Genomic DNA, 26,049 nt, shown 5'->3' with positions numbered 1-26,049 from the left:
TGAAACAAATAACCTGCGTGTGCTTAATGAATTATTGCAAGTGTCCAGTGTGGTTGCAAAGACAACTTGCCAAACATTTCTTTCCTAGATGCACCCTCCCATTTATGTCTGTGCAAAGCATGAAAGCATGACTTCATTTCCTTCCAGTTTTCAGCTACGTCAGCACTGCTGGTTCCTTCTGGCCCCTCGCTGCAGGTCAAGGATCACACCTTTCCACACCTGTCACTAACTAGCTGTGCCAGCAAAGACCTGCAGTGTTGACATGGCCGGTATGCCAGTGTAGTGCCAAACATCATGTAAAAACAGAAAGGGAGGTGAAGGGAAAACCTTTTATGGGCTTTGAATCTCACAGCATCCTATGGCAAACAGCAGGAGAGAGTTCAGGGGAAAATGGTATACATCACCTCTGGCTGGACGTTGGAGTGGCTGTGGAGCAGTGATGAGATGGGGAGCAGGAGTGACTTCCTGAAAAGGTTGTCTCTGTTTCCCTTCGGATCACATGCTCGGTGGCAGAAACGTTCTTAGAAATATACTGTAAAATATGAAGAATCACACAGATCAGCTGCTACAGCCAAATTTGGCTGGCTTGGTTATTTCTGGTGAAATCAGATGAGGACTGTGTGAACACAGCAGCTCTGCACGCCACAGAAACCAACAAGGAGGCTTTGCTGCCCCTGCACTTGGAACCGTGGAAAAGGGCTGTGGCACGGGGACTGCAGAAGGGTATGAAGAGCCAAGGGGTGCCCCAGAGGACAGCGGTACCAGTGGTTCCACTGGGCAGAAAAACTTCTCTGCTTACAGGACGATATACACTGTGCTGGTTTTAGTTGGGACAGAGTTAATTTTCCTCACATTAGCTTGTATGAGGCTATGTTCTGGATATGTGTTGGGAAGAATATTGATAACACACCAATGTTTTTAGTTGTTGCTAAGGAATGTTCGTACCAAGTCAAGGACTTTTCCAGTTTCTGATACTTCCCCTGTATTCCCAGTGTCTTCTCTACAAGAAGTTGGGAGGGGACACAGCCTGGACAGCTGACTGGAGGGACATTTCATGCTGTCAAAGGTCATGCTCAGCATATAAATTGAGGGAGGTGGCTGGGAGAGTAGTCACTGCTCAGCGACTGTCTGGGTGTAAGTCAGCCGGTGGTGAGCAGTTGTATCATTCTGTTTCCTTCCCTTTTTCCTTTCTTTTTATTACATGTTAATATCATTGTTACTAGTAGTAATAGTATTTTTGTTAAATATTACTATTAGTAGTAGTATCATTATTTTATTTAATTTACTTTCAATTATTAAACTGTTCTTATCTCAACCTACAAGTTCTCTTATCTTTCTCCTACGATTCTCCCCACCATCCTAATGGGGGAGGGGGGAGGTGGGCGAGCAGCTGTGTGGTACTTGCTTGGTGGCTGGGGCTAAACCACGACATACACTCAACAGAGTACCAGCCAAAAGACAGTCACATGAGATCTGCCAGAGATACGAGTCCTACAGAAACAACAGGTGTAATCCAAATATTTATGCTGAGATATTCCTTCATCTAACAAGAAGCACTGCTTTTCACAGGGACACTAAGGTCTCTGGGGGAGCCAGTACTTTGGGGCCAGATGTCTGTGGTTCTTAGAAATTCCCTTTCCCTCTTCCTTAATGGCTGGGATTCAACCTAGCTAAATTTTAACATCCAAGAGGTGACCTAACAGAGCTTGTAACTGATCAGTATTTCTTTCCATTTGGCTCTGCCTATCCCCTGCCTTTTTCTGACCCCTTTCAATGCCTTGATCAGCAAGGCACTTAAGCACATTGACAATCCCATTGAGTTCACAGAGTTTGAGGGAAACCTCACGTGACTGAAGACACGAGTGGCTGAACTGCCCTTCGAGATCCTGTCCTAAATTCTTAGATCTCTCTCACTGGTGTAACAGCGGAACCCACCAGGACACAATTCTTGGTATGGGCAGGTGGGATAACATCATGCTGACGAGATGACCATGACAAGCTTCAGCACAAGATGGTCACCACCATGGCTCAGGCCACCGCCACACCGATCACATTTGTCATGCCACAAAATGGGGCTTGATGATTAATAAACAGGAAACACTGGGAATTCTTAGAGGAAAACAGGATCACACTTGATTAATCAAAACAAGCCTGTCCCAAGTGCCCTAATCTCATCCTGTGCTTCAAAGCAAAATCACATTTCCCTTCAGATGTTGGTTTTGGAAACCTTTCTATGCAGAATCACATCTTTTTGCTCAAGTGTTAGTGGTTTGCTCCTCACGAACATCCACACAGGTGTGTAAGCATACGCATCCACGTCAAATCTCTGGTGGAAAATAGGCACTCAGCAACAAGAAGACGGAGACAAAAAGTCTTACATCAGCCATTTGGATTTCCTCAGGATCCAAACGTGGATGGCTTGGCCCATTTGCAAGGCTCCTGTTCTGATGGGCAGGGCACATGTTCTGCCGTAAATTATTATGCATTTGTTTTCTTTGTTTCCTTTAAAACAGAAAAGAAAAAGTCTATTAGGAAGACTTATCTCTTGGGGGTCTCTACCCTCGTAGATACCTGGGGGATGCAGATGATACAGAAGGCAAGTCTCAGGCACACTCAGTGTTTCACCAGTGTTAGTGGAAAGCTGCAAACAGGAAGAAACAAGGCATTCAACATTTGCCACCTCTGTTTCTTTCTAGAAAAAGGTCAGTATTTCTCATCATGGGCAATTTGGGAAGTTGGGTCCCGGGTCCTCTTTTACAAGACAAGGCCTAGTACAATGCAGTGGAGCCAGGGTCATCATGGTGCTGGGAGTGGAGGAGAAAAGTGGGGAGAAGGAAAATGGGAAGCAGGTCCTGGCTTGGCCTTGGTGCAAGGCATTTGACCTGCCCTGGATTAAGCACAAAGTGGCAAAGCCTATCTGTGCCCCTGGCAGGGCATCCACTCTACAGGGCACCCTGTGTCCCTCATCAGCCTGAACTCGGGTGAGGTGCAGGCTAAGGAGCAAAGAAGGTGCTGTCCAGGAAGGGAAGGCTGGGCAAAAAAGATGTCCCCAAGCCTCTCAAGCAAGATTACTCTGAAAGTCCCTCAAATGTACATAGCTGAGCCCACAGCTCCTGTGTGCTTCTGCTGTCAGGAGATGAGCTGCTGGCTTGGGGGGCAGCTTTTCTCAGTACACAGCATCACCTGGCTGGGCAAAATTATGCTGATTCACGGGATGAGCAAATGGTCCCAGGAAAACATCCTGTTCAGGCACAGCCTGGTAGATAGCTGCACTGGCCTCCTTCATGTGACCTTGGAATAGCACAATATCTCCTTAAAATAGTATTTGGGTGAAGAGCATGAAACTGTGAAGCATGAACGCTACCACTCAGTAACCTCTGGCCAGTTAATGTCTGTTAACCATCCATACTCACTTGGTTTTACAATAAGCTACGACACAGACGATGCCCACCACAAGCAAGGCAACACAGATTCCTGTGATGGTTAACACTCTCTTCTGGTAGAGCTCTTCGGCTTCTGCAAATGGAGAGAAAGAAACCAGTTACAAATGGACTCCAGCACCAGGGATGCTTCCGGCTGCACAGGAACCAGCACTGCGTGTGAGTAAGACGGAGAACAGGGCTTGGTCAGACCTCCTACCAATCCACTGCCCATCTCTAATAGTTGCCCAAAACCTGAGACCAGCTGGCCCAACCCTACTCACCCCTCAAGAGACTTCCACTCCTTTTGTCTCTCTGCATCTTTGCCCTCTCTCGCTTACCCCTTCTGCACTCTAACACACTTCTCGCTTTCTCTTCTTTTCCCACAGCATAAATCAGTGACTAATCCCAAAAAGGCCCATGACTCTCCTCTCCCTTCCAGCAGATTCCCACCTTCTCAGCAGCTTGGTAGCCTACATAGGAAGTCCCCGAGCATTCCCCACTCACCACGTACATGCATGCCCTGTGATGTTCTCATCACAGGCTCTCTGCTCTGACGGACTCAGAATGCCTTTTCCTTGCAGCGGCTGCATGCCCTGGAGCTCGGAGGTGTGCTAGAAACCACCAAGCAACAGGCCCCAAAGCATGTAGGTGCTGAAAGGGACATCCTAAAACAGTCAAAAAGCAGAATGAGGGTGGAAAAGTGTTAGACAAAGAAAAGGGACTGGAGCAATTAACATACAGCAACCAATTACAGTTACGGATTTTTAATGAAACCCTAGGAAGTGATTCATTCCATTGAACGAGATAAGTAACTCCAATTCACACATAAAATTCAAGCAGCATGCTGCTGTTTCTCTCAAATGTCATAACTTGTCATGGATCACCTTTCAAACCAGAAAATTCAGTCACTTGCATAAAAACTCACACCATGTTGGAAGTGAGGTAATTCATTCATGTTAATCAAAGCTCCAAGGAAATGCTGGGGTGTTGCTTTCAGTGTAACTGAACTACACCTCAACAGCAATCGCATGGCAAGGACACCTCTTCCTCTGTGGCTACACCAGAGCAGATGCTCTCCTTAGCGACATCCAGCAATCTCCACTGAGATCAGCAGGGGCAATCTGGTTGTCCAGCTGGATGACTGAGGGAAGGATTCGGTACACAGCTGCCATGAGCACTGTAGTTCAGCATCAGTGAATGATCTCCTCATGTCCCTACACTATGTGTTAATGTTAAAAGTTATTGCGGTTTGTGCCTTCTTTAATAGTTACAAAAATATTTTTTCATATAGATTAGGAAATAAAACTCATGCCATGGTTGCTGTGCTTGGCGTGGTTCACCATGCCACACTGAATACCTTGAATAGACTAAATGATGTCCCCTGTGGTACCAAACAATGAAATACAAGACCAGAAAACAAACAGGTCTGGTCCCAGAAACCCCTGGGACTAGATTTAGCAAAACTGTGAGGGGAAAGCAATGAAACATTCCAGATAACTGAGTATTTAGACCATTTTAGGAAGGAAAAAGCAGTTTTGGAAGAAAAAAAGAAGTGCTAGGGAAAATGTTTATCTCTTTCTAACTCTCAAAATGGGAATGAAGAAAGATTTGCTAAACAGGGGCTGAGAATGACAGCCCTGGCATGAAGAAGCAAAACATAACCAGCAGACCTTGCTTCATGACTGTGCTGCAAAGCTGCAGTTTAAAGAAATACACTTCCACCCGTTTTGTTTGTGCACAGGCCTTTGGCTTCATGAGGTGCTCAGGGTGCCAGTGGAGTTGCCAGAAAGGCAATGTCCCACCATTCACTAGAGAGGTGGGCAGCTGAGACCCGCCCAGACTCCATCTCCACAGTGGTGTGGACCAGGAGCAGTCACGGGTCTCACCTGGGGTGAAAGTTACTGTGCCGCAGCAGCTTCACCAGCCAGCGGCTCCTCCTCAGAGCTTGAGCCTGTTCGGCCTGGGACCTGGCTGTGGAGCAGGGTTTGGGTGTCAGCTGACCTTACCTTCCTTGTCTTTTACTACAAGGAACTAGGTGGGGCTGGCATGGGGAAAGACCTCACTCTGGGGTGAAACACCTCTTTCAGCAACATGTTTCTGGTGCACAGATGTCCTATTCCAGGCATCAACAACCATGGCAGACAAGTTTTCTTGCTCTTGCACACCTCTGGGACCTGGATTCCAGCTGTAAAGCTCTTGCCTTCAGACAGGAGTTTCAGAGATTTTATCAGAATCAGAAAAAACAGCTAGGATCATGTCCTGGTTATGGATGGCAGCAGGCAAGAATTTTCATAGAATCACAGAATGGTTTGGGTTAGTTTTGCTACTACCCAGCAAAAACTACTTTTAGCAAAACAAAACAAGCTGGGCAGGAGGTCTGTTTTTACCATGGACTCATCCATCAGGCCAGTTTTTTCAAATATTCTTCACCATCTATGTTTTTTGCTACAAAGACTTTTATTCCAAGCATCAACCGTTCCCTTTGAATCATGGAGAAGGGAGAAAGAGCAAAGCCATCAAAACTCTGTCTTTTTTTAATTTAATCTATTATCTACATGACAAAATTTTCTGCCCGAGGCTCAAATGAGAGCCTGTGTTCTGGGGATCATGTCAGTATGGGACCCTGACTCCGGCATGACTGCCTGACTGTACTGAACCTTCTCCTGCATTGCATGAGGAATGGTTGGTTCATCAGACATGCAGATTTAGCCTCTCTGTCGAGCTGACAGCTCTGCTATGTGAAGCAGTGAAGTGTGAGTCACTGCTGCAAAACTAAAAATTAGATGATGTGCTGATAGTACTTTAGCTTAGCTCCTAACATCTCATTAAAGTTGATGCTCGATAACACCGTATATTCATGTTGCACAAAACCATCTCAACAGGGACAGAAAGAAAATAACAGAATGCACACTACAATTTTGTGTTTGAGAAGGTAGGATCCTGGAGTAGGACTTGTCCATTTGTGTCTCTATGGTCTACAAACACCAAGTCTTCATCAGCAGCATCGGCACTCTACATCATCAAACACTATGAACAAACCACGTGGTGCCACATGATGCCGACAGAATCACAGTCCAGCCATGGGTGTCACAGCAACGCATGAAAGTGAAAGACGAATGACAGAGACAGCTGCAGACTGGGAACAGGATGTGTGCGGTTCTGTGATGACATTGAGAATGGGTGAGGAAAAGGACAAAAGGTCAACAAAAAAGGGATGTCAAAAATCCTCAATTTTAAAGTTTATTTAAGTGTATTAGCATTAGCAGCACCACTTTCTCTGAAACACCTGACCATAAAATCCACACATCTTCTGCAGCAGAGCGGAACTGCTGGGGGATACACACCCAATCCCAGTGGATCAGGCATACAAAACCAGAGGAGACAGGTTTCTCCAGCCTCAGCTAGTGCATGTCCCTCCAGCTCAGGGACCTGAGAAGACAATTTAGGATCCAGAAGTGAAAGATCATTGTCCCCATACCTCTAGCAAATGGGATTGAAGCATCTTCATGTGAAGATCTGCTCTAGTTGACATTGCCGTGTCACTGGTTTTAAGTTAAGTGATAATGATAAATCTCTCCGCTGTCATCTGACCAAGACCTTGCTGAGGTTGGCCTGTACACTCAAGGGAAACCTAGCCCTGAGGATTTGATTTCCCAGGTGCTTACTCAATAGATACTTGACATATTTCTAAAAACAGACTGAGGACAATGGAGGAAAAATAATATGATAATGAGCAATTGGGCAGGAGCATGTAAATGCCCAAAGGGGCTATTTTTAAAAGGAATTAGGTTACTGAAGTGTTTTTCCAAACTTCAGCTTGACACCATGATGCCCAGCATTACAGCCTCCACTCTCATGGGAGACTACTGACTTCCCTGGGCTCATTGCTTTCTAGACTAACTTGTCTCATGCCACCTTTCTTGGAATAATTTCCTCCCGGTCAAGAACCAACGTAAGCTGCTAACCTTTGGGAGGAGGAGCAGCAAAACTTGTCCTGACCCTTTGCAGGATCCAGTGGAGGTGATGCATCTAGGACGGCAATTTCTATAAAAGCCCTGATCTTCCTAAAGCTTGCCTTCCTGTCCCTGGAATGCTTGCCAGTTCCCACACGGTGCCTGCTGGCAACCTTTAGGATGGACACAAACTCCAGCTTTTCGGTAAAATACACAAAGGCATGTTGAATGAGGAGATGTATGGCAATTGTAACATCCCAGTCACGCCACACACCCCAAGCTGCTGCTTGAAACAAAGAAAAAAGTGCTGCTAAAAATACACATGCATTTTCATAGGTTTACATTTAGATTTTGTGGTTTGCTTTGTTTTGTTTGGTTTTGGGTTTTCTTTCAATCCAAACATCTATCTTGGTGCCAGGGAAGAGAACAGAACAGCTGATTTTTTAATCATCCCATTAAAGCCATAAATATAATGTGGGCAGCTCTTAATGGCTTCTGATTAATAAATGAATGGTTGTTCCATACCCTTTAATTCAAATCCAAGATGCTCTGCCAATGCAGAAAGAAGACAAGGAAGAGAAAGAGAAAAAGAAAAACAAGTCTGTCAGAGATCTCTAATATACAAACACACACACTGTGCAGTTACAGCAGGTTAGCTTTTCTGTAGGCTCAGCAGTAGTTGCACAGAAGACAGTGTATGCTTCAGAGCATTTCAAATTCCCACCAGAGCTTATATCTTATGTAAAGAGAGACCCAAACAAATTGCAGTGGAAGTTAATTATGAATTCTTTTAGTTAATTATGAATTCTTTTGACATGAGCCATGTTTGTTAGTACCTGATATGGAATTCACAGGTTAAGCAGAAATAAAAAAAAAAAAAAAGGGAAGGAGAAAAAAAAAGGTACACTTGTTCTGAGACAACTCCTGTCAGGTCAAAGGACACAGTGCCTGCACGAACCTGGTAAAAACCACTCATTTACATCCCACGCCCCTCTGCCCATGCTGGGCAGATGTGCAGGTGCTTGCACGGGGCCCACCAGCACGATTCTGCTGCCGCGACCTACAGCCTGGTCTTGGATGCACAGCATCGTCTGGCAGCATTGCCTGTCAGCCACCTGTCAGCGTGTCCTTGTGTGAGCACCGCTCTTGGTGGTACGGTTCTGCAGCTGAACCACCAATGCTGCGAGGGATTAGTTGCTCGGTCAAGGCAATGAACCCGTGGCAGATCTGACAGTGCAAATTGCACTGCAAGTTTGCCTGTGAGCTTCAAAATTTCATTCCCGCTGTGGTTCTGCATTGTTTTAGAAACAACAAGCATGCTGAAATAAGCACAGGTTGGAGCATCTGCTTTCAGATTCATATTCATTGCCAGTAAGATTGCAGTTCATCTTGCAGAGGTCGTGCTAAGCAACGTCATATACCTAACGCATCAACAACGTAGTTATCCAAAACAGGTATCCTTGATTTTAGGAATTTTTCTGGTACAGGCCTCACGTTTTTCTTAAATAAACATTAAAGTTTTCCATACTTATCACGTACACGAAAGTGAGGTCTGCTGTTCCAAATCACCATGCACACAAGATTATTCGCAGCTTGGAGATGTCCAGATTTACTTACTGTATTTTCCAGAGGAACTGCTTTTGGTACTGCATAGAAATACTGACTTTCTTTTGCAATGCTGTTCAAAATTTAGGCAGGGGGGAAATTAGAACTAATCATTATGGAACATGTAAACACGTTTTCTAAAGCAGGTTCTTCTCTTCAAATCAATGCTGATGCTTGGGGTCTTTTTTTGGGAGGATGGGAGTGGGTGGGGTTGCATTTTTTTTTAGGTTTTGTATAATTTAAAGGACACAAAACCTGGCTGCTCTCTGCTTCACATCTCACATTTGTGCAAAATGAACAGCAAACTCTACCACGCGTTTCACAGTCATTTTGTACAAGTTGCAGTGACATGGACACAATGTGGTGGACAGCAGAGAAGTGGACAGAACACATTCATCCTAACCCTTGTGATTATCACATCTAGCCTTAACCTTTTCCTAAGGCATGCTACCTTAACACACATGGTTTCACCTGACATTATAACAAATGCGCGTAAAGATACATTACATTTCACCGATCTACTACGCTACTGATCCATTTGACAGCTGCATACTACCTATACTGCCATATTTCCTCTCTGTCCAGGATTTGCTGCAACATCTACAGCTACAAATGGATGCAATTCAAAACATTCACGTTTTCTTGCAAATTCAGAAATGCCTGTGCAAACAGAGGTGATGGGCAGGACCGGAGGAACTTTAGCCTTCCCACTGTCCCTCTCACATTAGAACTGCCGGGGTTTTTGGCTCCCCAGCCCCATGTAGCAGATACAGCCAGCTGGCTCACTGGATCTTACCTACAGGTTCCCTGAGCAACAGAGAAACCATACAATCATGCAGCAGCTGGAATGTAAGTGCCTGCTTATGCCTACAAACCCAATGGTAACTTTGAAGATAGAAGAAGCCTTAGCTCAGCCTATGCATCGGCATCTTGCATCCATGGCTACTCAACACTTCTCTAATCATCATTTCAGGCTACAGGCATTGCTTCTGTATCACCCATACCTGAACACACAGAACAGGGAGCCACTCTCATTCCCTTGCTCAGGAGCTCCTCCTAGCCTGGGCAGGTATTGCCTTCTGTGCTGGGACAGTGAAGGAGGAGACACCAAGACTAGGCTGGGATTTGTAGTGTTTGTCTCTTCTTTGCAGAAGCGACTGCTCAAAATTATTCAACATGTTGCAATCCAGAGGCTAACAAGATGACCCCAGCTCCGGGAAAAACATTGCTTCAAAATGTAATCATTCTGCATTCAGCAGAGGGGTATCATCTTCACAAACATGGCTTACCACATAGTGTGTGCCAGTTTTTTATCCACAATACACTGCTTGGTAGCCAGCATGTTTGAGAAATCAAAATTCCTACTAGATAAAACAATCTATTTTGGTCTGGAGCAAAAGATATTTCTGACTGTTTGAAAGAAGTCTCCTTTGCTTTTTTGAGTTTGATCAGGAAAAGTAATAAATCTTTAAAAGCTTTGGGTTATATTTGCTGCTACGTGGAGACGATACTCAGCATGACATGTAGCACCTGCACTGTCTCTTGCAACAGTGCAGTCAACCTGCATTTTGCTCACTCTCTCAATCAGGCTGGCAGTCTGGCAGACTTGGCTTCTGGGGATGCCTAGAAACCTTTGGGCAACAGTTCCCTCTGCAACCATTAACTGTACAGAGGGAAGCATGAGGTTCCTGTGAGTCCTCCAGCTCCTCCAGACAGTGATTCACTCTCTGCTGATAGAGGTGGTTACAATGGGGAGGTGTATTGTATCCCAGGCTAGTGGCAGAGGGAGCCTCTGGGATAGCTACGACTGAATGGATGAGTACCATCTGTAAAGACAAACTCATACATGCCAGAAGTGCTGACAGAATGCACCAGTACTCTCTAGCTTCCAGAGGACAAGGTCCATTGGAAGCAATATATCCAGAGGCTACCATGCAATAATTTACCATAAGATAGCACTGAGGGCGTAACTCTAGGCTGAGGAAATGGGCATGTTCTTTTTCTCACATCATCAACCTTCTGTCTGTATTTCACACATGCTCCCTGGTCATGTCAAGGAGCCAGGACTGAGGAGCCTAAACTGCTGTGAGACTTCCCAGACTATCTGAAGTGGGGACATTTTTTTTGGAAAATCTTATTCTAACTGTACCTGATGAACCCTTCTGAAAATGTTGGACATAAGATAGAATCCATTCTTCCTAATGCAGCCATCATTGTTAGGGAAACAGTATCTACCGGCCTCTTTAATGCATTAATTTGCTTTATTTACATTACTTCTTCATACCTAAAAGCTAAGTTAGGCTCTTCTGTGTTGATCCCAAAGGAGACTGGACCAGTAGCTTGGAAATGTTGAAATACCTAACTACTGTATGTATGAGAGAGGACTGTCCAATGGAGAAAGACAGTGAGCATGGGAGAGGTGAGGAGGGCAAAAAGGGAAAAATATGAAAGAGATGATAAAAATGTTTCCTTTTCACATTCTCCCTCTCAGCTGCAGCACACATGCGTGGAATTCAGGTTGTATCCCATCATGCCGATTGGTAACACTCAGCTGTTCAAAGCAGGGCTTGCTGAAGAGTCATGATGCATACACTCAAGTCCCCCAAAGGTTGACAATCAGGTGAAGTGGACTGAAAGAAAAAACTCAACTGGATTTAGGTGCTACCAGTAGGGTGGGTACCCTGTCATAAATGTTGTGGTGGATTTATTCTCGCTGACAGACAGAAGACAAAGTCCTACACGTACTCAATCTGAAGTGACTTTGTGACTATGTTTTTCTCTATAATTTATTTTACTTGTTTTAAAAGATAAACAGACAAAAACATTTAATCTAAAATATCCTTATCGGAGTAAGAGCTCCAGACAAGATGGCTCTCACTGAACTGGTTTATAGGATGATAAAGAAGGACAAAAGCCTTAGCAAACAGCTATGAAAACTGGGGATGTGCTCATGTGGACTTCAGGCTGCCCAAGAACATCGTTAAGATGTGTAGTTACCACATGCATTACTCCCCCCAAACACGCTTGGGTCCCCCAGAGCACTACCTGGTTCACATGCTCCAAGGCATGAAACAAAGTGGAAAATTAACATCTGAGGACCAGCAAGACAGATTATCATAATAAATTGTACTGAAAAGAGTAATGCTTGCAGGACCCTGGTCCAGGCTTCCCCCAGAGGGTACAGTGAGCAATGCAAGACAGTCCCGTGATCCTGGGGACAGACACTGTGCTTGTGTTAAGGGCTGGGCAATACGTGAGATCTCCAAGTACAGAAAGTCTGCAAACTTTCCATAAACTGCACAGACATCTAGCTTGTCCAGTACTGTATCAATAACTTGGTAGGCCTCGAGAGTCCAGATACATAACAATAGGGTATTAGCAAGGTGCTGTGGATTAGTATGCAGTTAATTTTAAGAGATCCCAAAGGGTAACCTGTACTGCCTTTCAGGGAAGAGGAATAACCCTGTTATGATAAACCACAAATGCCATGTAATTGCCCAGACACAGCACAGTGTAGTCATTACACTGTAATTAAGTGGTCAGCAGTTATCATGTCATTGAAAGGATGCTGCAGAATGTTTGTGGAATTTAAAATGCTGCTAAAGATTTTTTTTTTTATGGTTCAGATGAGTAAGAGGTGAAGGACAAAACAGAAAGAGAGGTAAAAAAGGAAGTATTCTTCCACTTATCATTTTTGTATCACAATCAACAGGTAGGAAACTACTGCCGAGTAAGTGAAGTGAACAGAGAAGCTGAAATGCAGATCTAGACCTTCCCAGAAGAGGTTGAAGTGGTACATTTATCCCTCTGCTCACAAGGACACTTCACCTCAGTGGGAGGAGCAAGCATTCAAAGCCCACCTGTCAGAAGGGTCACTTTTACATGTCAGGGGGATGACCAGCACTCCTCTGGCTGCAGCCTGGTGACTTCAGAACGAATGGGACCATCCCGCAGAAAAATAAGAAGCCTCTCGCCCAATAAACCTACACTGCTTTGCTTCCATGATGGTTTAGCTGGTAGCGTTGGAACCAGTTTGTGTGCCTCTGTGGGAACATGTGATTCTGTTTCCAGCCCAGAGAGTCTGATATAGACACTCCAAGTAGAAATCATTTATGCTCTTCTGGCTGGAAAGCAATTTCCTTGGAAAGAATGATTGATGGGTCGACCCAGACATCTGACCTACAGGAAATGTGTTATAATAGGGCAGGAATCATGGTGCAGAGATCATTACAGAGGTCGCTCCCCGTGATGTTGTGGTGGATGCCCACGAACAGATGGTAGTTCTCATTTCAGAAATATCTGTGCTCATCATCTGTTGTTGGAAGGAATCTGTAATGTCTTTGCAAGGAAATGTCCTGCCACACAGCAAATCAATCAGAAGCCAACACATCACACTAGATTTTTGATGGCTACAGTCAGGGGGTCCTGGAAGACATATCAAGCTGGGAACTCCGGATATGCTTTCATATCAGTGCCCACTGCAAGCAGAATTGACCAGATAGTCTGTGACTGCAAGACTGATTGCTCAGCCCAAGCTCTTCCCTTCCGTGTTTCCAGATGAGTATGCTGAGTACCATACAATGAGTGGCTTTTCTCCCCTTCAAAAAAGGGATTTGATGCCTGAGTAACAGACTCTTAGGGGAGCCCAAAGTTGAAGATAAAGCCTGCTCTTCCAATGGAAAGCAGAAAATGCTGCTTCCAAATCAGACCAGTAGGAAGAATCCAACTATGAATTAAAATTCAATTTGTAAAGAAACCAAAAATGATATGTGGAGTAAAAATGGAGAATATGCTAGATTACACTGTATGTGAATGTCAGCTCTATTCCAGGATGTTTACAGGCAGGGTACAGACTTCAACTTTAATTAGGTAACATAGTAGAAAATGAAAATGTTTCACTAAACAAGAAGATGAATGTTATGACATTTGTCCTCGAGGTCAGTGACAATTATTTTGGGAGATGAATAAATAGGAATGTTAAGATGAAATTTCAGATTCCACAGGCAAGAGACAAGCATAAATATAAAACTTCATCCCAAATTTCTGAATTATTCCATATATCACAAGTGGAAAGAATCCCAATGTACAGACTTAGGCAAGGTATAAATGTTCCCACTCATGATGTTTAACTCTCAGTATCTTGGCCCTGCAAGGAGTGAAATTGTTGCCAGTGTGTTTTATAAAGCCTTTACAACCATCCAGCCCAAAGACTGGCAATCTATTAGTAAACTTCCAGCAGGGTTTTACAGAGTTTGTAAAAGTTTCTTGTAGAAGAGAGATGATACAGCTGGTTCATGAACTGATGTAGAACAGGAGGCTATGAAATACAGGTGTCAGCACAGCTTTAAAAAAAAAAAAAAAGTTTTCTTAAAAGGAAGGATAATTTTGGACATGGTTCTGTCTTCTGGAAAGAGCTGCAAGACACAGTTGTGCCAATGAAACTGGATCAAGGAGAGAGCTGTCATTTGGGTGAGTCGCCAGCACCCACCAGAAGCTCTCATACTAGAAATACTTCCTGACTCTCCTGTGATACTGCTGAACTTTTCACCCATGTGTGCCAGCAGAGATGAAGATCTGGCTGCAAAGGCAAAATGGTCCTTGGCTACTAATGCTATGGCTTCATTAAGGCTGTGGATCTTTAGCTTGGTGTGTTAAACTTCTCTTCTCACTAGTGCATGGACAGCCAGACAGAAACCTGTGATCTGTGACTCTGCAGGTACCTGTACCAGGGCTCCAGGAGAGACATCTGACAGCTAAACTGATGAGTTTTGACTCCTCACCCTCTGCATCTTTGGGGGCTGAGACATCCTGCTGGCAGCACTGGAGTTCAATTAGCCACATGTTCATCTTGGGTGCCAAACCCTCTGCAGTGACTATGAAGGGAGCCTGAGGTATGAATTTGGACTCAAACCTATAAGACAGATGTCTAAAAGCCCCCTGAAAAAACAATGAGGGTCTGGACGCACTACTGCTGCAAAGAGGTGGGGCATGGAGAACAGTGGTCAGAAGATGAGTTTGTAACATGAACTCAGACTGCCAGTAAGGCTGGTTGCTCCTTGCCTGCACATTGCATTTCCCATGCCCAGAGTCAGGAGGGATTCCTGTTTTAGGTCACAGTTTGTAGTTAGGATCTCCCAGCCCTCTGGTTTTATCGGAGTTACATCACAACTGTAAGATCTAACTCCTGAAACTAGCAGACAATATGACGTTACCATCATATGTACAATGCAGTATATATATTAATTTTAGCTACAACTATAGTCGTATGGAGACATAGAAATATTAAGACCTTGATGTGAAAAACATTTTAATGAGGTTATTTAATGACCATTCATGGAAATAATTCTCTGTATTCCCATCTACCAGGGCATTCCTCTGTTTTATATACCAATCACAGAAAATCAGCATCCACTCTGTTCACCGCCTAAATGAAAACTGAATTAAATATTTATTTAATGTCCCTCAGTTACACTGTACAGTCTCTTTAAGGCTTTTCTCTTACAGGTTAGTTAAAGGCTAGACAATATGATCTTCTAACCTTGATCCATCAGCCAATTCCTTATGTATGCATGGATGGAGGAGCATGCTCAGAGACAAACTGAGGTCAGTGAAATTTCACACCAATAAAAGGGGTCTAACCAGGCTTCAGTCAGCACATATTAAGTCAGGACATCTTTTTCTTCTCAGGTATGTACCTTTCAACTATTTTAATCTCAGTGAATGAGCAGCTGTTTGCTCTGACATGCCTCCTTCCTTCCTTCCCTCCACTGGTAGGTTTCCTGTTCTGAGGAATGTGAGAAACCATCTGTCATACTGTCCTAAAACTGATCTATGATAAACAGGATAAAGCTTTTAAGCTTCCCTGTGAGACTCTGCCCATACTTACTGAATGTGGCATTAGAACGCGCCAACATCTCAAAGGCCCTCATCTGTGTTGCTTCTATTCAGCAAATAACTGTGCATCTCCCGCCTGATGGTAGCCAACTGTCTACACACACCTCACCACTGCTGTCCAAAATAAACATGCTGCCTTCGATGTCCTTACGGTATGAGACTTGCTAGAAGACAGACCATCAGGGTGACTCAGACTAAGGCAGGCTTAGCGTAAAGGCAGGCTCAGAGAGCTGACCCAGTCGGGTACCAGAGCTCTGCGTAGAAGGGGCACCTTGCTAGGCCAGAGTAATGTCACCTGTTTGCACTGTGCATCCATTTTCTCAGACAAGTAGCTGGTTTTAGCATGCTTCGCTTTTTTCTCCACTATCCTAACATATTTGCCATTGCATCTGCATAACAATGCAAGCAAAATAAAATGTAAACTTTTTATAAGCAGATAGGAACCAACCACTGAGATACTTGCTTGAATTCTGCTGTTGCAAATTCCTACCAAAAGCAAATGTTATTCATCCAAAAAAGGGCTGAGCCGGGACAGACTGGGAAGTCTCTGAGGTAGCCCAATAGTACAATTCCTAGTGAGTACCTCTGTACCAATCTGTTAGAAAATACGAACAGTGTCAGCATGACGTAAAAGATCCCCGTATCTTTAATATTTCGTCTTCAAGAAGTAGGGTATATATCCAGAAGTTCTGGCAGGTGGCACTTGGTCATATGGTTGAAACAGCAACACAGAAACACCACAGGTGAGAAAAACTATCTAAATTTCTATCTGCATAATTGCAGTGGTCTAGCAGGTATTTCAGACAATCAGAGAAAAACAAACCTCCAGAGCTACCTGTCAAATAGACAAAAATAGCCTGAACTCCCAGAGAACATGGGGCGTTTTACCTGAGCAAAATCTGACTAAAGGTTTAAACTGGTGAGATAGGAAGTTGCTCCCAGAAGATACATAACATCTGGCATGATGCTGGGATGATGCACCATCTCCATCAGTGGCCCAAATTCAGCAAAGTGTCTGCCATATCTTTTCAGAACAGCATCTTAAATTTAGTTCACTCTGCTGAGACTCACTCAGCCCTGGGACATATCTATGAAAAGCTATATTGCAACAATTAATATTTATGTTAAAGAATATAAAGGCTCTGATCTAGGACTGAAAACCTAAAATACCCCAAATGCATTTAAGACATCATCAGTGCAGGTTTCATTGTTTCCTATTTAAGCATTTGTCAGGTGCTGGCAATGTTTTCAAAACGTGAATCAGGACAGAGCTTTTTTATTTCCAATGGAAATGCCTGAACCTCATTTAATCTGTTTCAGTTTTTGACCTGTCAGAACCCATATGGGATGAAGCACTGAGCAAATTAGAGGGCAACAGCAACTTCTACCGTGCCCTAATTATTGATTAAAGTGGAAAGTAAGCACTTGCACAGTCCTGACTCGAGTGAAATGCCTTTCCTATTCAGAACAGCAAGTTCAGTGCATGCTTTTCTGCAGTGGTGCTGCTATGTATATTGCCCAACTGTGACCTGAAAGTGTAAACAGCTATAAACACATATGAATCACCTTCTTAGATTATTTTTATCCAAGTTCAGACAGGCAAACTGGATTGTTAAGTGGTTTTTACCTTATTACCTTGTGGTTAAAGCAGAATTGAGGTAAGGATATGTACACGTGTCATTTTTAAAGCTGGCATTGTTCCTCTAGCACATGAATAAAATTTAAACAAATCTCATTCCCATAAAAAGCTGGATTCTACAGGCTGGGGAAAAATCACACGCTCTTTAGTCTTGCCATTAATGTTCTGAAAATGCGTTGTCTTGATATGAAACTCATTTTCACCCGTTTCGGCTTTGCAGCATGGTAGCAATAATGTCTTTTGGACACCACTTCGTGAAACATGGTAGAAATCAGTTTCATCAGGTGAGCGTCCCACTGCTGTCTGCAGCTGGGGTCCCTGCCACGTGGGTTTAAAAGCAGAAAGGAAACCCTATTGCATCAGGTTAAAGATCAAAACAGAACATTTTGTTTTGTCATTTTAAAAAGAGCTTACTTGGATGTTTTAGTCCAAAAAATTAAGTCAGTGGAAGCCAATTTGGAACAAAAGGCAATGTAAAAACATCAAGCTGTCCCAAGGGCCTTGCAAAGCCCATTTGCATCTTGTCTGTATACTCTGTAGAAAGTAGTCTCCTGTGAGCACTTGCCAGCTACTAGCACGTGCTAATGAGACTCCTGCTAATGAGACTTCTGTTATTGCCAGTTCAGGATGAAGACTGCAGGATTTCTTGTAGAGTAATGGGAAATCAAGGCGTCATCATGGAGAGATTTCTCCCCTGGTTCCTGATAATTAAAGCCTTTTCCACGGCTCTTTCTAAAAAGACTTCTCTTTTTTTTTTTTTTTTAAACCACCATTTGTGATGGTCCAAATGGCCAACATGGAGTCACACAGAGGGTCACTGTGGCCAATTTCCTGTGCTGTACCTGCATTTCCTTTCAGGTCAGTCCTTGCCCAGACCAGGATCCCACTGATGCTGGGACATACCTGAATATGGACCTGGAAAAATTATCTGCCTTGAACAAAATGAGCTAATGATGTCTATAAGCAATTCATCTCTGGAGACCTACAGCCTGTAGAAACTGGAAACTAAAAACCAGGAAGCACTAAGTCCAAGGGCTCTAGGGTCAGTGGGTCATATTCACCCACTGAATACGAAGTTAAAGGGTCAGTCACTGTAGTTAGACACAACCCGATATGCAAGGTAGATTTAGCCAGTAACCTTGCATGGCACCGAGGTGTGGGAAACCCTGAGACAGTGATAGCCACCAGCGTGACCTGGGGCTCCAGGCATGCATGTGTGTCCTGTCCAGCCCTCTGAGCGTGCTCCAGGATCTGAATTCCAGCCAGCCTCCAACCATCTCACCTGAACAGCAACTGATGTTTTGTTTAGCTTCTGGAAACAGAATCAAAACCTCATGTCAGGGGAAATTTCATTACAGCCTTCTCTGTGATTTGCTCAGTTGATACAGAAAGACTCACACACCCACTTGCGAGAGTCATGGGAAAAATGTACATCTCTTGCACTGCACAACATAGTCTATCTTGAGACAGTAATGCTCACAGATTCAGCTTATCATGCAGACTGTTCTCACACAACACACCACATAACCTTGTGCCTTATTTGCATTTTGCATGAAAAGAGCAAGCAACATCAAGTTCAATCAAAAATGAAAGCAAAACCCATTCTAACAAATGGGGAGAAAACAAGAGCCCAGATTCTCCTCTTGGACACGATCACAGCTCCTCTGACAGCCAAGCAGAGCTGGGAGCGCACAAGACAGGAAGAGAGCTCTTGGAGAACAGAAGAACCTGCTTTAAGGACACGACACAGAGCTACAATAACCAGGGAGAGAGAGAAGTAGAAAGAGACATACTGGAGAAGCTGACCATTGCGAAATGCTGACACCGGTCTCCTGTGAATTCGATCGGACACCTACCGGAAGAAAGAAAACCAGAAAGAGAGAAACAAGATAGCAAAATGACACCCAAACATACCAAACTGAGGCCCCTTCCGATCCCTTCCATGACTCCTATCTGTCTGCTTTCAGCCTTCACCCTTACCTGCATCCCTAAGCCCTAGCCCAAAGCTGACACCAAGAGCCATCCCTGACTAGACCACTCTACATCCACCGCTGTGCCCAGGAGGTTTTAAGTAGTGTGGTGCATTTTTTGTCTTCAAACATACTTTGCTTAGGATCTGGCATGTACAATCGCAAAGGCAGTTTCTCCAAACACCTCTGTCCGAAGAATCCATTTGGACATCTGGAGGGGAAAAGGGGAGAAATCACAGAACACGTCTGGCACCATTGTTGAGGCTAAGGTCAAAAATAAAAAGTGCATTGTGATGAATGGAAAAAATTAAAGGCTTTACGCACGTATTTACTCTTCACTTTGCTTTAACCAGGCACCTGCAACATCAGCATTCCAGCTCTATTTTTGGCCTGGGTCTTCAAGCAGCCAGCCAAACTCTTCCTTTCCTCCACTGCCTGCCTCTTTCCTTCTCACCTGCTAGAAGCACCAGCTGGCAGGAAGATTGAGATGGGCTGGATGCTACTTTCAGAGACTCTCTTTGGAGCTGTTATGTAGACAACACTGGCCAGAGGCACCACAGAGCGGTGAGTAGCTGCTCAGGCGACAGCGAGCATTGTGTACGGCAAGCGTGTTCCCGTTATTACCCCAGAGGTACCCACAGGAGGCTCCAGGGAAACGGGTTATGCTGCAGTTAGAGAAAAAGCATGTGCAGAGTCTCTGTGTTAACAGAGAGAAAGGGACAGAGAAGAAAGCTGAACCGAACAGGTCTCACATGCTGCCCAATGGCGAGGTTCTCTCAGGCTATCCTGACCAATGTTGCATGATGGGCTAGCATGTGTCAGATGATATACATTACCATGATGCTGCAGTGGCAGGGATGGCACCCTGTGGACAAGGGCCACCAGGCATGTGCACCAGCTCATGAGTAAGCTCCCCGGCTAAGCCAGGTTAGGGGCCATAGGGGGACATGGGCAGGGGCTCAGCAGGAGCTGCTGAATCACGCATGGTGCAGCAGCAGCCACACTCTGCGTTGTGACCTGCCGCTGCTGCAGGTGAACCTGGGAAGTGATGGGAGCCCAGCTGTCGGTGGTCAAACACTTCTGCCCCAGGTACTTCTCTATCCCTCACCACATCTTTTCTTCTGGCTTCCTTGGATAGTCCCTCAAAGTTATCCATAGCTTTCCTGATGTCCCAGCTCTCACCTGCTTGTACCACAACTCCCTTCCTCCCCAACAGATCTCTCTCTCCTCTGAGCTTTAGAGGGTTTTATCATTATAGCTTACATCTTAACATCTGTTTTCCAACTTTCAAGGGTAAGCAGGGCTGCAGGCTCTGCGCCTTGTACACATCAAACCTTCTTCGCTCTCAGCTGCTAGCCACAAGATCACACTGTCCCTCAGTGTTCGTCAGACCCAGGTGGTCAACAAAGAAGGGACTGAAGGACACCTCAGCAAAAAGAATGTGGATGAGAGGCCCGAGCCTGAAGTCAATGACTTAGCTCCCTGCCAGTCCACTGCAAAGGACAGCAAGTATCTGGAATAGCCTTGGCACAGTGTCAGATGGCTGGTCCCAACCTGCATGTATGGTGGGGTGGAGAGGGGCAGGTCCAGGTCCCACACTCTCACTGCCAGCCCCAACATGGGCAGTGGCAGATCTGGGCCTTTCATGCCTCCCAAATGTAGACTAACACTTGCTCCCAGTCTGCGGACACAGTGAAGGGGATGAGGAAGGGATGCCTTTGATGTTGAACATTACCACAGGTTTGTAGCTCCAAAGCTTGTTGACAGATTAGTTCTGTACTGTTGCTTAAGGGCTATGGCAGCATTTGTTGTTCCTGACAGATTTATGTTTAGATGGCATGTTACAGGTATGCAACTCCAGTGGCAATAAAAAAAGTCAAGAAGAGAGATGAATTCCTGCTTCGCTCTACTTGCTTAAGGGAACACAGTTAGTTTTTTCAACAACTATTTATTCCCTTGGGGGGAAGAGGTACAAATTAGAAAAGTCCTCCCTATTCATTATGACCAAACCCCTTTATTTTCAATAGTTCTTCCTCATCATGGATATATACTGATCTGGGCCAGCAGGTGGGAATCAGGACGTGAGAGCGAGCTCTAGGGGCTCTCAGCAGCCACACCAGCTTTACAGAGCAAGGATACACCAGCCCACCTGTCAGGCCTGCAAGGATACAGGGCTCCTCTCCAAATAGGAAATGTGAGATTTAATTGAGGTCTGGGGAAGGACTTGAGGAGGCACCAGGTGGTTGGGCACAAGGCAGGATGAGGTGTAAAGATCTCCCAGTTGGTGCAATGGACATGTCTGCTGCCATTCCCTCAGAGCATAGAGGTCTAATCCCTGCCTGGAGACCTACATTAACACCCTCAAGGTGGCAAGGCTGAAGCATGTGCTGACACAGTGATATGCCACTGCCACAGGCTCCTAGAGGTGGCCATCACCTGTGGGACAACCTGCTGGTGCTCCAAGAAGTAGCCTGAGCCTCAATACTGGATGCCTACAGGGGACCTGCAGATACATGTCTGAATCAGCATGATCCAAGGAGAAGAAATAGCCAATAAAAGGCTGCATAATCTCTTTATGCCATCTACTGTCCTTCATCTCAACACCTCCACAGCTCCATACCTGTCCATTTTTCCCCTAAAGAATGCATTGCCCAGTTCTCCAAGGCAGGTTGCCCCATGCCCAGGGAATGTTTCGCCTGCTATCCCTCTCACAGAACAAAGCTTCAGAAGGCCCTGCATGACCGATGTGGCTTTGGCACTTGATTTGTTGTTGGTTTTCAATGCAGTTTTGGTAGGTCTGCACTGAGCAAAAAAGCTGGTGCACCTTCACTGACCATGACCAAACCTGTGTTCTGTGCTACACAGCATCTGGTTTTTGGGACCTGTGCTAACACCTCCATGTGGGATCATGATGTGCTATTTGTGCAATCTGAACTGCTTGAGGTGAAGTGAAGGGTAAGGATCTACATGAGGCTTCACTGAACTCTCTAGTCAAACACTTAAGTTTCTCATTATCCAGGTCACTTTTGCAACTGGAAATTTGATTCCATGTTCAGGCAAGTATCTTTGAAAAATTCACCCTTTATTCTCATTCTTGGACATTCATCTTGGAGCACAGGAAAGGGAGACATACCAGAAATGCTGCTTCAACACCAGGGAGCTCAGCCAGATCACAAGGAAAGCCCAGTCCAAGGGGTTGCCATCAGACGCAAGGCCTGTTGACCTTCCCCATGATGAAGCAGAGGAAGCTGGTGCTGGGAAGTGGAGTGAAGAAGATGCAATAAAAGAGCACAAACCTGAGTCAGCTGGGTGATGCAGACTCACAAGGACAGCCCTAGGGAAGCACAACTTTGGAGAAACCTTAAAGAGATTGCACTGGGGTTTGAACAAGGCATCCAAAAGAGGAAGTGTGTTCCCAATGCTTCTGAAGTTTATTCATCACCACTAATAGAGTCATGAACTTATTCACAGAGCCTTCGAGGGTATATGGTTTTGTTTGCAATGTGCTGCCCATTTGTCTGGGATTTGAGATTTCATATATGTTGTGAGCACACCAAATGGCCTCAAGGGTGCTGCCGAATGAACCAAATGTCCTACCCACCCCAAAAAAGGGACACTTTGTCTGAAAGGAGCTAAAACTGTCTCAGGCACACATCCGCAAGAGGTCAGCCAAGGTGGGAACTTCAGTGTGACTGAAGCTGGATGCCATTAAGGAAAGACAAAAATATGTGAAAACTGGTGGAAGGAAATAAAAACCCAGAGAAAGAAATTGGTGAAAAGTGAAAAAGCAAAACAGAAAAGTGTCAAAGAAGCTTTGATGCCATGACAGCTACCATACAGCTCATCTTCAGATCTCTGCAGTCAGCCTAGCGTGGGTGAGAAAAGCTTTCAAGACAGAAGGCAGTAGATAACCATCTTCTCCGTGTCTAGGACAGCTCAGGCTTTTCATCATTAGTTACTAGTGAATCAGCACTGGGAAACCTGACAGAAAAGAAACCCTCAGGAACATGAATACCTTCTGTCACCTCCCAATCTAGCATACAAGCTGTCAAGACACACGCACCGCTCTAGCATCCCTGGGTCCCAATTCCTCATAAACAAGGCTGCTGGCACAACAGTGACCAGGAAAACTTTGAAAGCATGCAGTGCTCATGGTTCATTTTCTTTTTAGCTGTCTCATACTTCTAGGATGGTGAAGATGATTTGTTATTTGTTACTGTGGCTCCAGACGTGACTTCTAGGGAAGAAATTCCACTGCGCATGGCACATGAGTCTCCCAGTCTGGGCAAGAAGAACAACAGAAAGATTGTAGAATATGCTGCCTGCAGTAAGAGCTTCTGGGCAGCTCTTCTTCAGTGGCCAAGCATATAGCCTGAGGAATATACCTGAAAGCTAAGGCTCATTAAGGTCAAGAGCCAAGGTCGTTGATCATAGCATCCTTCTTCCTGCATATCTGACCCTAGTCAAGACGTTTTGGCTGGCTATCCCAGCAAAACCAAGTCCCTCCTCCTTTTGAAGGCTCTTGCAGGGTCATTCCTGCATAGATCACCTTTGGACTTTCTGGTCCACTCACTGGTGTTCTGGAGGCCAAACATCTCTCTTCAAAGGCCAAGGGAAGTGGACAAAACTGTATCTGTAGGAACAGTCTTGGAGAAGTACAAGCCTGCAGCAACCTCTTGCAGATATCACATTTTCCCCTCTCTAGCCTGTGTGGAAATCCCCCAAGACTGCCCTTGCTTAACTCCATTCCTCTGTGCCTAACCAGGTGCATAAAAAATTTTAAAAATTGCCACATCCGAATATTTGCTACTCACAAATGCCATCGATTAAACTGGTCGGGGATTTTTGTCCGGATTCTGTTGTTGCTGGAAGAATGTCCAATTCTTTCAGTTTTAAACAATTCCTTAAGACTGTTTTTTATCCCATTTTGAAAAGACCCACAAAGTTCTGCTCTTGGGTTCAGGATGAAATGCAGTTAAATATTTACATGGTTAAAAAAATGCAGTAAGATGATCAGCCAAATAAAGTGTCTCAAAAAGTACAAACCAAAATGGCTTAAAAGATCCATTTCTATGTTGTTTGCAGAGCACTTATTTATGAAAATTGAGAAACTTTGACCTTTTGCCCTTTATCAAGGCAGAGAAATAATTATTGCTAATTATTATTTGCTACTATTAATTCATAACATCATTATCCTAATGTTCCTGCTGGAAGCAAAACTTTTTCTGCCCAGCTGTTGATCTAAATCTTGCAAAGGTTGGCACATTTCCTTTGCTCCCCCAGATCTTAATTAAAGTATGCCAAATTCAGTAGTTCTCATAATGCAATCTATGTTACAGAAGAATGTGAACAAGCAGGTGCTTCATACTAACAGGATAAGGAGAAGCAGAAGGTCACAATGCACTGATATAGGCAAATGGAGAAGTGTTTCAAACATGTTGCATATTTGTGCAAAGGGCTGAAAAAGAAGACAGTTCTGTCATTGTCCCCTGACCAGTCCCAGATGATAAGTCTCTGGAGAGGCACAAAAGGCTACACTCCACAAAATCACTGACAGGAAGAAAAGAAAGCAACCAGAATAAATGCAGAGGCCTTATCCAGAGCAGTTAATCAAGGCATGTTTGCTGTGTAGTAGAGTCTAAACCTGAGGGACACCCACTTCTGGGCTCAGTGAAGACAACAGCACAGCTATGACTGAGCTGTGGGAGCTCAGCAGAATCTGTGTGGTTGTCTTCACCAAGCTCACTGTTGCAGGATCAGCTTCTGCACTCTGAATGGATCTCAATGGTCTGCTATAGTTATATGTGCATTAAAAACCACATTGAACAGATGCATAGATGAGCCACTTGAAAACAAAAAGGTACCTGATCTCATCATCCAAGACAAACATCATGCAAAAACCAGATAATGAGTCCTGGCTGATTCAGGGGATTTGGAATAGGATGTGGAGATTTTCACCCCTAGCTCAACACAGTGGGCTCTTCATCTCCAAGGACTTTGCAACACCTCCTCGAAGAAGTGCTCATATATCCATGTCAAAGTGACATATTTGTGGTTGTACAACATGCATATTGTGCTGACCAAATCAGTAGAGTCATTGGATGGATGAACAGCTCCTGACACCATGGGGGAGCTGAGGAAGCTGTGCTGCAAGTAGGACCATGGCCATATGAGACAAGCCTGATGTTCACCCCTTTGAACGGTGCTCTGAAAAAGCACAGGGGAGCTGGCAATATGGCTAACACTTCACTAATCCTTTCCTGGGAAAATCTGCAGGAAACAATATGCATGGAGGAGGTAAGCAAATGGACTTCTAGGAAGTGAACATGTGATTTTGTAAAATGATGGTCTGCATATATCAACGAGTTTAAAAATTAATTGATCTTTTCTTTTTTGCTTTGTTTTAGTTTTTATTCTTTCTTTGACTTTCACTTTTTGTCTGAGATCCTCCAAGCCTCTGATCTCACTCTCTCATGTAATGCAATACTGTCAGTCCAAACCCAGAGACTCTGTTTATCTGTCAGCATTTGTAAATCTGAGCTCTTTGTAAAACTGAGCTCTTGCAA

At 44.5% G+C, this 26,049-nt stretch overlaps 1 long non-coding RNA gene across 1 annotated transcript in view; it reads right to left on the bottom strand.

The window, feature by feature from the left end:
- Positions 1 to 404: 404 nt before the first annotated feature.
- Positions 405 to 26,049, bottom strand: part of LOC104507247 — a 58,545-nt gene continuing 32,900 nt past the window's right edge. Inside the window, exons 4-7 of the long non-coding RNA XR_727868.1 lie at positions 19,307 to 19,365; positions 3,414 to 3,516; positions 2,379 to 2,502; positions 405 to 532 (exon numbers count right to left, since the gene is read on the bottom strand). This is a non-coding gene — a long non-coding RNA (uncharacterized LOC104507247). The remainder of the gene's footprint in view (positions 533 to 2,378; positions 2,503 to 3,413; positions 3,517 to 19,306; positions 19,366 to 26,049) is intronic.

Source organism: Eurypyga helias, unplaced genomic scaffold, assembly GCF_000690775.1.
Source record: "Eurypyga helias isolate BGI_N326 unplaced genomic scaffold, ASM69077v1 scaffold10433, whole genome shotgun sequence".
NCBI classification, from domain to species: Eukaryota; Metazoa; Chordata; class Aves; order Eurypygiformes; family Eurypygidae; genus Eurypyga; species Eurypyga helias.
This window is presented reverse-complemented; position numbering and strand designations above follow the sequence as displayed.